Consider the following 14,831-nt stretch of genomic DNA (forward strand, 5'->3'; position numbering starts at 1 on the left):
AACAAAAAACATTGAATTCAATTCTTTCTGATTTTAGAAACTGCATTAAAGAAGGGGTGCACCGGTCCTGGAGATACTGCAATACCAGGTCAATGCGTGGAGTGGACAGAGCAAGCTCTTTTTCCATCTCCCTGTTCTAAAAATCCATTTAATATATGGTCCCCAGATAGGGGACGTATCAGATATTAAACTGATAAGAACAGATACTACACTTGATCTTAGCCAAAAGGCCGAGAAGCGATAACCAGAATTGGTTTCAAACTACGGAGCCACCCAAGGATCCTGAAAAGTCCATTTGTGGAGATGAGCTCCTGGACTCCCGTTAAGAAGACATGTTGTCAACCTCTAGATCCCTTACATGCCTGCACTTTTCGGCTTGCTGCTGCTGCAATCCACGCGTTTTAGATCTGCATAACTCCACCTCTTTAAACACAGCACCTTCACCCCCTGCTGTTTCCACCCGCCTCAACACCGTTGGAAGGGAGGAGAACCAATTAAGGCGGGGGGTGGGGTGGAACGAGCAGCTGTCTACCCTTAGCAGGAGGGCTCCTGATTACATACCTCTCCTGCTGCTGCTGCTGCTGGCTGTCCAGCAGCAGACTGAAGGTGGCTGCTGCTGTGCACAGGTATATAAAGGCTCAGAGCCTATTATGACACGCGCAGCCAGCGTTCCATTGCCACATTCCATCTACTGCAGGCAGGATACCTGGCTGGCTGAATGTCGCTGAGAAGCTCACAGAGACCGCCATAAGCAACAGTTTAACAGAATGCCACAGACTAATCAACCAAACTTTTTGGGTTGGGTTCTCTTTTATAGTCTGCAGGCATTAAATGAAAGAAGTCAGTGTTCCAGCAGAAGGAGACAACGTTTCAGAAAAGGCATTGTAGCAAACCAAAAAAGAAATTTTAAGCGCAGCAGAATAACCAGCGCACATACCTGTTAGCTCAGGTGAGTTTAAAAGGCTGCTGTTGATAACAAGGGCATTTGCTAAATAGATGGTGTGTGTGCAACAATATACTGAAAGGTCAATTATATTGTGCAGCTTATCTCACCACCTGTAGTTATTTAGGTGAAAGCTCCAAAATGCTTGCCTAATATGTCTGTTTATCCAAAAGGAAGTAAAAAGGGAGAGCTAGAAAGATAGCATTGCATCACATTACATGGCAATGCAATGCACAGTTGCTGAAGTTGAACCAAAATGAGCTTGTAATCTGGCTTCTGCAACTTTGAACATGAAAAATCCAATGAGGAGAAGAAAAGCAAAGCCAAAGAGTCCATCCCAAAATCCGACAAACAAGCAAAATGAACAAAAAACATTGAATTCAATTCTTTCTGATTTTAGAAACTGCATTAAAGAAGGGGTGCACCGGTCCTGGAGATACTGCAATACCAGGTCAATGCGTGGAGTGGACAGAGCAAGCTCTTTTTCCATCTCCCTGTTCTAAAAATCCATTTAATATATGGTCCCCAGATAGGGGACGTATCAGATATTAAACTGATAAGAACAGATACTACACTTGATCTTAGCCAAAAGGCCGAGAAGCGATAACCAGAATTGGTTTCAAACTACGGAGCCACCCAAGGATCCTGAAAAGTCCATTTGTGGAGATGAGCTCCTGGACTCCCGTTAAGAAGACATGTTGTCAACCTCTAGATCCCTTACATGCCTGCACTTTTCGGCTTGCTGCTGCTGCAATCCACGCGTTTTAGATCTGCATAACTCCACCTCTTTAAACACAGCACCTTCACCCCCTGCTGTTCCCACCCGCCTCAACACCGTTGGAAGGGAGGAGAACCAATTAAGGCGGGGGGTGGGGTGGAACGAGCAGCTGTCTACCCTTAGCAGGAGGGCTCCTGATTACATACCTCTCCTGCTGCTGCTGCTGCTGGCTGTCCAGCAGCAGACTGAAGGTGGCTGCTGCTGTGCACAGGTATATAAAGGCTCAGAGCCTATTATGACACGCGCAGCCAGCGTTCCATTGCCACATTCCATCTACTGCAGGCAGGATACCTGGCTGGCTGAATGTCGCTGAGAAGCTCACAGAGACCGCCATAAGCAACAGTTTAACAGAATGCCACAGACTAATCAACCAAACTTTTTGGGTTGGGTTCTCTTTTATAGTCTGCAGGCATTAAATGAAAGAAGTCAGTGTTCCAGCAGAAGGAGACAACGTTTCAGAAAAGGCATTGTAGCAAACCAAAAAAGAAATTTTAAGCGCAGCAGAGTAACCAGCGCACATACCTGTTAGCTCAGGTGAGTTTAAAAGGCTGCTGTTGATAACAAGGGCATTTGCTAAATAGATGGTGTGTGTGCAACAATATACTGAAAGGTCAATTATATTGTGCAGCTTATCTCACCACCTGTAGTTATTTAGGTGAAAGCTCCAAAATGCTTGCCTAATATGTCTGTTTATCCAAAAGGAAGTAAAAAGGGAGAGCTAGAAAGATAGCATTGCATCACATTACATGGCAATGCAATGCACAGTTGCTGAAGTTGAACCAAAATGAGCTTGTAATCTGGCTTCTGCAACTTTGAACATGAAAAATCCAATGAGGAGAAGAAAAGCAAAGCCAAAGAGTCCATCCCAAAATCCGACAAACAAGCAAAATGAACAAAAAACATTGAATTCAATTCTTTCTGATTTTAGAAACTGCATTAAAGAAGGGGTGCACCAGTCCTGGAGATACTGCAATACCAGGTCAATGCGTGGAGTGGACAGAGCAAGCTCTTTTTCCATCTCCCTGTTCTAAAAATCCATTTAATATATGGTCCCCAGATAGGGGACGTATCAGATATTAAACTGAGAAGAACAGATACTACACTTGATCTTAGCCAAAAGGCCGAGAAGCGATAACCAGAATTGGTTTCAAACTACGGAGCCACCCAAGGATCCTGAAAAGTCCATTTGTGGAGATGAGCTCCTGGACTCCCGTTAAGAAGACATGTTGTCAACCTCTAGATCCCTTACATGCCTGCACTTTTCGGCTTGCTGCTGCTGCAATCCACGCGTTTTAGATCTGCATAACTCCACCTCTTTAAACACAGCACCTTCACCCCCTGCTGTTCCCACCCGCCTCAACACCGTTGGAAGGGAGGAGAACCAATTAAGGCGGGGGGTGGGGTGGAACGAGCAGCTGTCTACCCTTAGCAGGAGGGCTCCTGATTACATACCTCTCCTGCTGCTGCTGCTGGCTGTCCAGCAGCAGACTGAAGGTGGCTGCTGCTGTGCACAGGTATATAAAGGCTCAGAGCCTATTATGACACGCGCAGCCAGCGTTCCATTGCCACATTCCATCTACTGCAGGCAGGATACCTGGCTGGCTGAATGTCGCTGAGAAGCTCACAGAGACCGCCATAAGCAACAGTTTAACAGAATGCCACAGACTAATCAACCAAACTTTTTGGGTTGGGTTCTCTTTTATAGTCTGCAGGCATTAAATGAAAGAAGTCAGTGTTCCAGCAGAAGGAGACAACGTTTCAGAAAAGGCATTGTAGCAAACCAAAAAAGAAATTTTAAGCGCAGCAGAGTAACCAGCGCACATACCTGTTAGCTCAGGTGAGTTTAAAAGGCTGCTGTTGATAACAAGGGCATTTGCTAAATAGATGGTGTGTGTGCAACAATATACTGAAAGGTCAATTATATTGTGCAGCTTATCTCACCACCTGTAGTTATTTAGGTGAAAGCTCCAAAATGCTTGCCTAATATGTCTGTTTATCCAAAAGGAAGTAAAAAGGGAGAGCTAGAATGATAGCATTGCATCACATTACATGGCAATGCAATGCACAGTTGCTGAAGTTGAACCAAAATGAGCTTGTAATCTGGCTTCTGCAACTTTGAACATGAAAAATCCAATGAGGAGAAGAAAAGCAAAGCCAAAGAGTCCATCCCAAAATCCGACAAACAAGCAAAATGAACAAAAAACATTGAATTCAATTCTTTCTGATTTTAGAAACTGCATTAAAGAAGGGGTGCACCGGTCCTGGAGATACTGCAATACCAGGTCAATGCGTGGAGTGGACAGAGCAAGCTCTTTTTCCATCTCCCTGTTCTAAAAATCCATTTAATATATGGTCCCCAGATAGGGGACGTATCAGATATTAAACTGATAGGAACAGATACTACACTTGATCTTAGCCAAAAGGCCGAGAAGCGATAACCAGAATTGGTTTCAAACTACGGAGCCACCCAAGGATCCTGAAAAGTCCATTTGTGGAGATGAGCTCCTGGACTCCCGTTAAGAAGACATGTTGTCAACCTCTAGATCCCTTACATGCCTGCACTTTTCGGCTTGCTGCTGCTGCAATCCACGCGTTTTAGATCTGCATAACTCCACCTCTTTAAACACAGCACCTTCACCCCCTGCTGTTCCCACCCGCCTCAACACCGTTGGAAGGGAGGAGAACCAATTAAGGCGGGGGGTGGGGTGGAACGAGCAGCTGTCTACCCTTAGCAGGAGGGCTCCTGATTACATACCTCTCCTGCTGCTGCTGCTGCTGGCTGTCCAGCAGCAGACTGAAGGTGGCTGCTGCTGTGCACAGGTATATAAAGGCTCAGAGCCTATTATGACACGCGCAGCCAGCGTTCCATTGCCACATTCCATCTACTGCAGGCAAGATACCTGGCTGGCTGAATGTCGCTGAGAAGCTCACAGAGACCGCCATAAGCAACAGTTTAACAGAATGCCACAGACTAATCAACCAAACTTTTTGGGTTGGGTTCTCTTTTATAGTCTGCAGGCATTAAATGAAAGAAGTCAGTGTTCCAGCAGAAGGAGACAACGTTTCAGAAAAGGCATTGTAGCAAACCAAAAAAGAAATTTTAAGCGCAGCAGAGTAACCAGCGCACATACCTGTTAGCTCAGGTGAGTTTAAAAGGCTGCTGTTGATAACAAGGGCATTTGCTAAATAGATGGTGTGTGTGCAACAATATACTGAAAGGTCAATTATATTGTGCAGCTTATCTCACCACCTGTAGTTATTTAGGTGAAAGCTCCAAAATGCTTGCCTAATATGTCTGTTTATCCAAAAGGAAGTAAAAAGGGAGAGCTAGAAAGATAGCATTGCATCACATTACATGGCAATGCAATGCACAGTTGCTGAAGTTGAACCAAAATGAGCTTGTAATCTGGCTTCTGCAACTTTGAACATGAAAAATCCAATGAGGAGAAGAAAAGCAAAGCCAAAGAGTCCATCCCAAAATCCGACAAACAAGCAAAATGAACAAAAAACATTGAATTCAATTCTTTCTGATTTTAGAAACTGCATTAAAGAAGGGGTGCACCGGTCCTGGAGATACTGCAATACCAGGTCAATGCGTGGAGTGGACAGAGCAAGCTCTTTTTCCATCTCCCTGTTCTAAAAATCCATTTAATATATGGTCCCCAGATAGGGGACGTATCAGATATTAAACTGATAAGAACAGATACTACACTTGATCTTAGCCAAAAGGCCGAGAAGCGATAACCAGAATTGGTTTCAAACTACGGAGCCACCCTAGGATCTTGAAAAGTCCATTTGTGGAGATGAGCTCCTGGACTCCCGTTAAGAAGACATGTTGTCAACCTCTAGATCCCTTACATGCCTGCACTTTTCGGCTTGCTGCTGCTGCAATCCACGCGTTTTAGATCTGCATAACTCCACCTCTTTAAACACAGCACCTTCACCCCCTGCTGTTCCCACCCGCCTCAACACCGTTGGAAGGGAGGAGAACCAATTAAGGCGGGGGGTGGGGTGGAACGAGCAGCTGTCTACCCTTAGCAGGAGGGCTCCTGATTACATACCTCTCCTGCTGCTGCTGCTGCTGGCTGTCCAGCAGCAGACTGAAGGTGGCTGCTGCTGTGCACAGGTATATAAAGGCTCAGAGCCTATTATGACACGCGCAGCCAGCGTTCCATTGCCACATTCCATCTACTGCAGGCAGGATACCTGGCTGGCTGAATGTCGCTGAGAAGCTCACAGAGACCGCCATAAGCAACAGTTTAACAGAATGCCACAGACTAATCAACCAAACTTTTTGGGTTGGGTTCTCTTTTATAGTCTGCAGGCATTAAATGAAAGAAGTCAGTGTTCCAGCAGAAGGAGACAACGTTTCAGAAAAGGCATTGTAGCAAACCAAAAAAGAAATTTTAAGCGCAGCAGAGTAACCAGCGCACATACCTGTTAGCTCAGGTGAGTTTAAAAGGCTGCTGTTGATAACAAGGGCATTTGCTAAATAGATGGTGTGTGTGCAACAATATACTGAAAGGTCAATTATATTGTGCAGCTTATCTCACCACCTGTAGTTATTTAGGTGAAAGCTCCAAAATGCTTGCCTAATATGTCTGTTTATCCAAAAGGAAGTAAAAAGGGAGAGCTAGAAAGATAGCATTGCATCACATTACATGGCAATGCAATGCACAGTTGCTGAAGTTGAACCAAAATGAGCTTGTAATCTGGCTTCTGCAACTTTGAACATGAAAAATCCAATGAGGAGAAGAAAAGCAAAGCCAAAGAGTCCATCCCAAAATCCGACAAACAAGCAAAATGAACAAAAAACATTGAATTCAATTCTTTCTGATTTTAGAAACTGCATTAAAGAAGGGGTGCACCGGTCCTGGAGATACTGCAATACCAGGTCAATGCGTGGAGTGGACAGAGCAAGCTCTTTTTCCATCTCCCTGTTCTAAAAATCCATTTAATATATGGTCCCCAGATAGGGGACGTATCAGATATTAAACTGATAAGAACAGATACTACACTTGATCTTAGCCAAAAGGCCGAGAAGCGATAACCAGAATTGGTTTCAAACTACGGAGCCACCCAAGGATCCTGAAAAGTCCATTTGTGGAGATGAGCTCCTGGACTCCCGTTAAGAAGACATGTTGTCAACCTCTAGATCCCTTACATGCCTGCACTTTTCGGCTTGCTGCTGCTGCAATCCACGCGTTTTAGATCTGCATAACTCCACCTCTTTAAACACAGCACCTTCACCCCCTGCTGTTCCCACCCGCCTCAACACCGTTGGAAGGGAGGAGAACCAATTAAGGCGGGGGGTGGGGTGGAACGAGCAGCTGTCTACCCTTAGCAGGAGGGCTCCTGATTACATACCTCTCCTGCTGCTGCTGCTGCTGGCTGTCCAGCAGCAGACTGAAGGTGGCTGCTGCTGTGCACAGGTATATAAAGGCTCAGAGCCTATTATGACACGCGCAGCCAGCGTTCCATTGCCACATTCCATCTACTGCAGGCAGGATACCTGGCTGGCTGAATGTCGCTGAGAAGCTCACAGAGACCGCCATAAGCAACAGTTTAACAGAATGCCACAGACTAATCAACCAAACTTTTTGGGTTGGGTTCTCTTTTATAGTCTGCAGGCATTAAATGAAAGAAGTCAGTGTTCCAGCAGAAGGAGACAACGTTTCAGAAAAGGCATTGTAGCAAACCAAAAAAGAAATTTTAAGCGCAGCAGAGTAACCAGCGCACATACCTGTTAGCTCAGGTGAGTTTAAAAGGCTGCTGTTGATAACAAGGGCATTTGCTAAATAGATGGTGTGTGTGCAACAATATACTGAAAGGTCAATTATATTGTGCAGCTTATCTCACCACCTGTAGTTATTTAGGTGAAAGCTCCAAAATGCTTGCCTAATATGTCTGTTTATCCAAAAGGAAGTAAAAAGGGAGAGCTAGAAAGATAGCATTGCATCACATTACATGGCAATGCAATGCACAGTTGCTGAAGTTGAACCAAAATGAGCTTGTAATCTGGCTTCTGCAACTTTGAACATGAAAAATCCAATGAGGAGAAGAAAAGCAAAGCCAAAGAGTCCATCCCAAAATCCGACAAACAAGCAAAATGAACAAAAAACATTGAATTCAATTCTTTCTGATTTTAGAAACTGCATTAAAGAAGGGATGCACCGGTCCTGGAGATACTGCAATACCAGGTCAATGCGTGGAGTGGACAGAGCAAGCTCTTTTTCCATCTCCCTGTTCTAAAAATCCATTTAATATATGGTCCCCAGATAGGGGACGTATCAGATATTAAACTGATAAGAACAGATACTACACTTGATCTTAGCCAAAAGGCCGAGAAGCGATAACCAGAATTGGTTTCAAACTACGGAGCCACCCAAGGATCCTGAAAAGTCCATTTGTGGAGATGAGCTCCTGGACTCCCGTTAAGAAGACATGTTGTCAACCTCTAGATCCCTTACATGCCTGCACTTTTCGGCTTGCTGCTGCTGCAATCCACGCGTTTTAGATCTGCATAACTCCACCTCTTTAAACACAGCACCTTCACCCCCTGCTGTTCCCACCCGCCTCAACACCGTTGGAAGGGAGGAGAACCAATTAAGGCGGGGGGTGGGGTGGAACGAGCAGCTGTCTACCCTTAGCAGGAGGGCTCCTGATTACATACCTCTCCTGCTGCTGCTGCTGCTGGCTGTCCAGCAGCAGACTGAAGGTGGCTGCTGCTGTGCACAGGTATATAAAGGCTCAGAGCCTATTATGACACGCGCAGCCAGCGTTCCATTGCCACATTCCATCTACTGCAGGCAGGATACCTGGCTGGCTGAATGTCGCTGAGAAGCTCACAGAGACCGCCATAAGCAACAGTTTAACAGAATGCCACAGACTAATCAACCAAACTTTTTGGGTTGGGTTCTCTTTTATAGTCTGCAGGCATTAAATGAAAGAAGTCAGTGTTCCAGCAGAAGGAGACAACGTTTCAGAAAAGGCATTGTAGCAAACCAAAAAAGAAATTTTAAGCGCAGCAGAGTAACCAGCGCACATACCTGTTAGCTCAGGTGAGTTTAAAAGGCTGCTGTTGATAACAAGGGCATTTGCTAAATAGATGGTGTGTGTGCAACAATATACTGAAAGGTCAATTATATTGTGCAGCTTATCTCACCACCTGTAGTTATTTAGGTGAAAGCTCCAAAATGCTTGCCTAATATGTCTGTTTATCCAAAAGGAAGTAAAAAGGGAGAGCTAGAAAGATAGCATTGCATCACATTACATGGCAATGCAATGCACAGTTGCTGAAGTTGAACCAAAATGAGCTTGTAATCTGGCTTCTGCAACTTTGAACATGAAAAATCCAATGAGGAGAAGAAAAGCAAAGCCAAAGAGTCCATCCCAAAATCCGACAAACAAGCAAAATGAACAAAAAACATTGAATTCAATTCTTTCTGATTTTAGAAACTGCATTAAAGAAGGGGTGCACCGGTCCTGGAGATACTGCAATACCAGGTCAATGCGTGGAGTGGACAGAGCAAGCTCTTTTTCCATCTCCCTGTTCTAAAAATCCATTTAATATATGGTCCCCAGATAGGGGACGTATCAGATATTAAACTGATAAGAACAGATACTACACTTGATCTTAGCCAAAAGGCCGAGAAGCGATAACCAGAATTGGTTTCAAACTACGGAGCCACCCAAGGATCCTGAAAAGTCCATTTGTGGAGATGAGCTCCTGGACTCCCGTTAAGAAGACATGTTGTCAACCTCTAGATCCCTTACATGCCTGCACTTTTCGGCTTGCTGCTGCTGCAATCCACGCGTTTTAGATCTGCATAACTCCACCTCTTTAAACACAGCACCTTCACCCCCTGCTGTTCCCACCCGCCTCAACACCGTTGGAAGGGAGGAGAACCAATTAAGGCGGGGGGTGGGGTGGAACGAGCAGCTGTCTACCCTTAGCAGGAGGGCTCCTGATTACATACCTCTCCTGCTGCTGCTGCTGCTGGCTGTCCAGCAGCAGACTGAAGGTGGCTGCTGCTGTGCACAGGTATATAAAGGCTCAGAGCCTATTATGACACGCGCAGCCAGCGTTCCATTGCCACATTCCATCTACTGCAGGCAGGATACCTGGCTGGCTGAATGTCGCTGAGAAGCTCACAGAGACCGCCATAAGCAACAGTTTAACAGAATGCCACAGACTAATCAACCAAACTTTTTGGGTTGGGTTCTCTTTTATAGTCTGCAGGCATTAAATGAAAGAAGTCAGTGTTCCAGCAGAAGGAGACAACGTTTCAGAAAAGGCATTGTAGGAAACCAAAAAAGAAATTTTAAGCGCAGCAGAGTAACCAGCGCACATACCTGTTAGCTCAGGTGAGTTTAAAAGGCTGCTGTTGATAACAAGGGCATTTGCTAAATAGATGGTGTGTGTGCAACAATATACTGAAAGGTCAATTATATTGTGCAGCTTATCTCACCACCTGTAGTTATTTAGGTGAAAGCTCCAAAATGCTTGCCTAATATGTCTGTTTATCCAAAAGGAAGTAAAAAGGGAGAGCTAGAAAGATAGCATTGCATCACATTACATGGCAATGCAATGCACAGTTGCTGAAGTTGAACCAAAATGAGCTTGTAATCTGGCTTCTGCAACTTTGAACATGAAAAATCCAATGAGGAGAAGAAAAGCAAAGCCAAAGAGTCCATCCCAAAATCCGACAAACAAGCAAAATGAACAAAAAACATTGAATTCAATTCTTTCTGATTTTAGAAACTGCATTAAAGAAGGGGTGCACCGGTCCTGGGGATACTGCAATACCAGGTCAATGCGTGGAGTGGACAGAGCAAGCTCTTTTTCCATCTCCCTGTTCTAAAAATCCATTTAATATATGGTCCCCAGATAGGGGACGTATCAGATATTAAACTGATAAGAACAGATACTACACTTGATCTTAGCCAAAAGGCCGAGAAGCGATAACCAGAATTGGTTTCAAACTACGGAGCCACCCAAGGATCCTGAAAAGTCCATTTGTGGAGATGAGCTCCTGGACTCCCGTTAAGAAGACATGTTGTCAACCTCTAGATCCCTTACATGCCTGCACTTTTCGGCTTGCTGCTGCTGCAATCCACGCGTTTTAGATCTGCATAACTCCACCTCTTTAAACACAGCACCTTCACCCCCTGCTGTTCCCACCCGCCTCAACACCGTTGGAAGGGAGGAGAACCAATTAAGGCGGGGGGTGGGGTGGAACGAGCAGCTGTCTACCCTTAGCAGGAGGGCTCCTGATTACATACCTCTCCTGCTGCTGCTGCTGCTGGCTGTCCAGCAGCAGACTGAAGGTGGCTGCTGCTGTGCACAGGTATATAAAGGCTCAGAGCCTATTATGACACGCGCAGCCAGCGTTCCATTGCCACATTCCATCTACTGCAGGCAGGATACCTGGCTGGCTGAATGTCGCTGAGAAGCTCACAGAGACCGCCATAAGCAACAGTTTAACAGAATGCCACAGACTAATCAACCAAACTTTTTGGGTTGGGTTCTCTTTTATAGTCTGCAGGCATTAAATGAAAGAAGTCAGTGTTCCAGCAGAAGGAGACAACGTTTCAGAAAAGGCATTGTAGCAAACCAAAAAAGAAATTTTAAGCGCAGCAGAGTAACCAGCGCACATACCTGTTAGCTCAGGTGAGTTTAAAAGGCTGCTGTTGATAACAAGGGCATTTGCTAAATAGATGGTGTGTGTGCAACAATATACTGAAAGGTCAATTATATTGTGCAGCTTATCTCACCACCTGTAGTTATTTAGGTGAAAGCTCCAAAATGCTTGCCTAATATGTCTGTTTATCCAAAAGGAAGTAAAAAGGGAGAGCTAGAAAGATAGCATTGCATCACATTACATGGCAATGCAATGCACAGTTGCTGAAGTTGAACCAAAATGAGCTTGTAATCTGGCTTCTGCAACTTTGAACATGAAAAATCCAATGAGGAGAAGAAAAGCAAAGCCAAAGAGTCCATCCCAAAATCCGACAAACAAGCAAAATGAACAAAAAACATTGAATTCAATTCTTTCTGATTTTAGAAACTGCATTAAAGAAGGGATGCACCGGTCCTGGAGATACTGCAATACCAGGTCAATGCGTGGAGTGGACAGAGCAAGCTCTTTTTCCATCTCCCTGTTCTAAAAATCCATTTAATATATGGTCCCCAGATAGGGGACGTATCAGATATTAAACTGATAAGAACAGATACTACACTTGATCTTAGCCAAAAGGCCGAGAAGCGATAACCAGAATTGGTTTCAAACTACGGAGCCACCCTAGGATCTTGAAAAGTCCATTTGTGGAGATGAGCTCCTGGACTCCCGTTAAGAAGACATGTTGTCAACCTCTAGATCCCTTACATGCCTGCACTTTTCGGCTTGCTGCTGCTGCAATCCACGCGTTTTAGATCTGCATAACTCCACCTCTTTAAACACAGCACCTTCACCCCCTGCTGTTCCCACCCGCCTCAACACCGTTGGAAGGGAGGAGAACCAATTAAGGCGGGGGGTGGGGTGGAACGAGCAGCTGTCTACCCTTAGCAGGAGGGCTCCTGATTACATACCTCTCCTGCTGCTGCTGCTGCTGGCTGTCCAGCAGCAGACTGAAGGTGGCTGCTGCTGTGCACAGGTATATAAAGGCTCAGAGCCTATTATGACACGCGCAGCCAGCGTTCCATTGCCACATTCCATCTACTGCAGGCAGGATACCTGGCTGGCTGAATGTCGCTGAGAAGCTCACAGAGACCGCCATAAGCAACAGTTTAACAGAATGCCACAGACTAATCAACCAAACTTTTTGGGTTGGGTTCTCTTTTATAGTCTGCAGGCATTAAATGAAAGAAGTCAGTGTTCCAGCAGAAGGAGACAACGTTTCAGAAAAGGCATTGTAGCAAACCAAAAAAGAAATTTTAAGCGCAGCAGAGTAACCAGCGCACATACCTGTTAGCTCAGGTGAGTTTAAAAGGCTGCTGTTGATAACAAGGGCATTTGCTAAATAGATGGTGTGTGTGCAACAATATACTGAAAGGTCAATTATATTGTGCAGCTTATCTCACCACCTGTAGTTATTTAGGTGAAAGCTCCAAAATGCTTGCCTAATATGTCTGTTTATCCAAAAGGAAGTAAAAAGGGAGAGCTAGAAAGATAGCATTGCATCACATTACATGGCAATGCAATGCACAGTTGCTGAAGTTGAACCAAAATGAGCTTGTAATCTGGCTTCTGCAACTTTGAACATGAAAAATCCAATGAGGAGAAGAAAAGCAAAGCCAAAGAGTCCATCCCAAAATCCGACAAACAAGCAAAATGAACAAAAAACATTGAATTCAATTCTTTCTGATTTTAGAAACTGCATTAAAGAAGGGGTGCACCGGTCCTGGAGATACTGCAATACCAGGTCAATGCGTGGAGTGGACAGAGCAAGCTCTTTTTCCATCTCCCTGTTCTAAAAATCCATTTAATATATGGTCCCCAGATAGGGGACGTATCAGATATTAAACTGATAAGAACAGATACTACACTTGATCTTAGCCAAAAGGCCGAGAAGCGATAACCAGAATTGGTTTCAAACTACGGAGCCACCCAAGGATCCTGAAAAGTCCATTTGTGGAGATGAGCTCCTGGACTCCCGTTAAGAAGACATGTTGTCAACCTCTAGATCCCTTACATGCCTGCACTTTTCGGCTTGCTGCTGCTGCAATCCACGCGTTTTAGATCTGCATAACTCCACCTCTTTAAACACAGCACCTTCACCCCCTGCTGTTCCCACCCGCCTCAACACCGTTGGAAGGGAGGAGAACCAATTAAGGCGGGGGGTGGGGTGGAACGAGCAGCTGTCTACCCTTAGCAGGAGGGCTCCTGATTACATACCTCTCCTGCTGCTGCTGCTGCTGGCTGTCCAGCAGCAGACTGAAGGTGGCTGCTGCTGTGCACAGGTATATAAAGGCTCAGAGCCTATTATGACACGCGCAGCCAGCGTTCCATTGCCACATTCCATCTACTGCAGGCAGGATACCTGGCTGGCTGAATGTCGCTGAGAAGCTCACAGAGACCGCCATAAGCAACAGTTTAACAGAATGCCACAGACTAATCAACCAAACTTTTTGGGTTGGGTTCTCTTTTATAGTCTGCAGGCATTAAATGAAAGAAGTCAGTGTTCCAGCAGAAGGAGACAACGTTTCAGAAAAGGCATTGTAGCAAACCAAAAAAGAAATTTTAAGCGCAGCAGAGTAACCAGCGCACATACCTGTTAGCTCAGGTGAGTTTAAAAGGCTGCTGTTGATAACAAGGGCATTTGCTAAATAGATGGTGTGTGTGCAACAATATACTGAAAGGTCAATTATATTGTGCAGCTTATCTCACCACCTGTAGTTATTTAGGTGAAAGCTCCAAAATGCTTGCCTAATATGTCTGTTTATCCAAAAGGAAGTAAAAAGGGAGAGCTAGAAAGATAGCATTGCATCACATTACATGGCAATGCAATGCACAGTTGCTGAAGTTGAACCAAAATGAGCTTGTAATCTGGCTTCTGCAACTTTGAACATGAAAAATCCAATGAGGAGAAGAAAAGCAAAGCCAAAGAGTCCATCCCAAAATCCGACAAACAAGCAAAATGAACAAAAAACATTGAATTCAATTCTTTCTGATTTTAGAAACTGCATTAAAGAAGGGGTGCACCGGTCCTGGAGATACTGCAATACCAGGTCAATGCGTGGAGTGGACAGAGCAAGCTCTTTTTCCATCTCCCTGTTCTAAAAATCCATTTAATATATGGTCCCCAGATAGGGGACGTATCAGATATTAAACTGATAAGAACAGATACTACACTTGATCTTAGCCAAAAGGCCGAGAAGCGATAACCAGAATTGGTTTCAAACTACGGAGCCACCCAAGGATCCTGAAAAGTCCATTTGTGGAGATGAGCTCCTGGACTCCCGTTAAGAAGACATGTTGTCAACCTCTAGATCCCTTACATGCCTGCACTTTTCGGCTTGCTGCTGCTGCAATCCACGCGTTTTAGATCTGCATAACTCCACCTCTTTAAACACAGCACCTTCACCCCCTGCTGTTCCCACCCGCCTCA

The 14,831-nt window shown here is 44.9% G+C and overlaps 12 non-coding genes across 12 annotated transcripts; all 12 read right to left on the reverse strand.

Annotated features, from left to right (window-relative positions):
• Window positions 1-51: 51 nt before the first annotated feature.
• Window positions 52-242, reverse strand: LOC141179420 (U2 spliceosomal RNA). Its single transcript, XR_012255437.1, has one exon. It is a non-coding gene; the product is annotated as a U2 spliceosomal RNA (small nuclear RNA).
• Window positions 243-1,357: 1,115 nt separating this feature from the next.
• Window positions 1,358-1,548, reverse strand: LOC141179432 (U2 spliceosomal RNA). Its single transcript, XR_012255448.1, has one exon. It is a non-coding gene; the product is annotated as a U2 spliceosomal RNA (small nuclear RNA).
• Window positions 1,549-2,663: 1,115 nt separating this feature from the next.
• On the reverse strand, window positions 2,664-2,854 carry LOC141179633 (U2 spliceosomal RNA). The gene has a single exon (XR_012255630.1). It is a non-coding gene; the product is annotated as a U2 spliceosomal RNA (small nuclear RNA).
• Window positions 2,855-3,966: 1,112 nt separating this feature from the next.
• LOC141179583 (U2 spliceosomal RNA) lies at window positions 3,967-4,157 on the reverse strand. The gene has a single exon (XR_012255584.1). It is a non-coding gene; the product is annotated as a U2 spliceosomal RNA (small nuclear RNA).
• Window positions 4,158-5,272: 1,115 nt separating this feature from the next.
• Window positions 5,273-5,463, reverse strand: LOC141179444 (U2 spliceosomal RNA). Its single transcript, XR_012255459.1, has one exon. It is a non-coding gene; the product is annotated as a U2 spliceosomal RNA (small nuclear RNA).
• Window positions 5,464-6,578: 1,115 nt separating this feature from the next.
• On the reverse strand, window positions 6,579-6,769 carry LOC141179456 (U2 spliceosomal RNA). Its single transcript, XR_012255470.1, has one exon. It is a non-coding gene; the product is annotated as a U2 spliceosomal RNA (small nuclear RNA).
• Window positions 6,770-7,884: 1,115 nt separating this feature from the next.
• Window positions 7,885-8,075, reverse strand: LOC141179416 (U2 spliceosomal RNA). The gene has a single exon (XR_012255433.1). It is a non-coding gene; the product is annotated as a U2 spliceosomal RNA (small nuclear RNA).
• A 1,115-nt stretch (window positions 8,076-9,190) lies between these two features.
• On the reverse strand, window positions 9,191-9,381 carry LOC141179469 (U2 spliceosomal RNA). The gene has a single exon (XR_012255481.1). It is a non-coding gene; the product is annotated as a U2 spliceosomal RNA (small nuclear RNA).
• A 1,115-nt stretch (window positions 9,382-10,496) lies between these two features.
• Window positions 10,497-10,687, reverse strand: LOC141179452 (U2 spliceosomal RNA). Its single transcript, XR_012255466.1, has one exon. It is a non-coding gene; the product is annotated as a U2 spliceosomal RNA (small nuclear RNA).
• Window positions 10,688-11,802: 1,115 nt separating this feature from the next.
• LOC141179417 (U2 spliceosomal RNA) lies at window positions 11,803-11,993 on the reverse strand. The gene has a single exon (XR_012255434.1). It is a non-coding gene; the product is annotated as a U2 spliceosomal RNA (small nuclear RNA).
• Window positions 11,994-13,108: 1,115 nt separating this feature from the next.
• Window positions 13,109-13,299, reverse strand: LOC141179482 (U2 spliceosomal RNA). Its single transcript, XR_012255493.1, has one exon. It is a non-coding gene; the product is annotated as a U2 spliceosomal RNA (small nuclear RNA).
• A 1,115-nt stretch (window positions 13,300-14,414) lies between these two features.
• On the reverse strand, window positions 14,415-14,605 carry LOC141179494 (U2 spliceosomal RNA). The gene has a single exon (XR_012255504.1). It is a non-coding gene; the product is annotated as a U2 spliceosomal RNA (small nuclear RNA).
• Between the last annotated feature and the right edge of the window lie 226 nt (window positions 14,606-14,831).

Source organism: Phyllobates terribilis, unplaced genomic scaffold (genome assembly GCF_046119375.1).
Source record: "Phyllobates terribilis strain yellow unplaced genomic scaffold, ASM4611937v1 Scaffold_30__1_contigs__length_15301838, whole genome shotgun sequence".
In the NCBI taxonomy this organism is placed as follows: Eukaryota; Metazoa; Chordata; class Amphibia; order Anura; family Dendrobatidae; genus Phyllobates; species Phyllobates terribilis.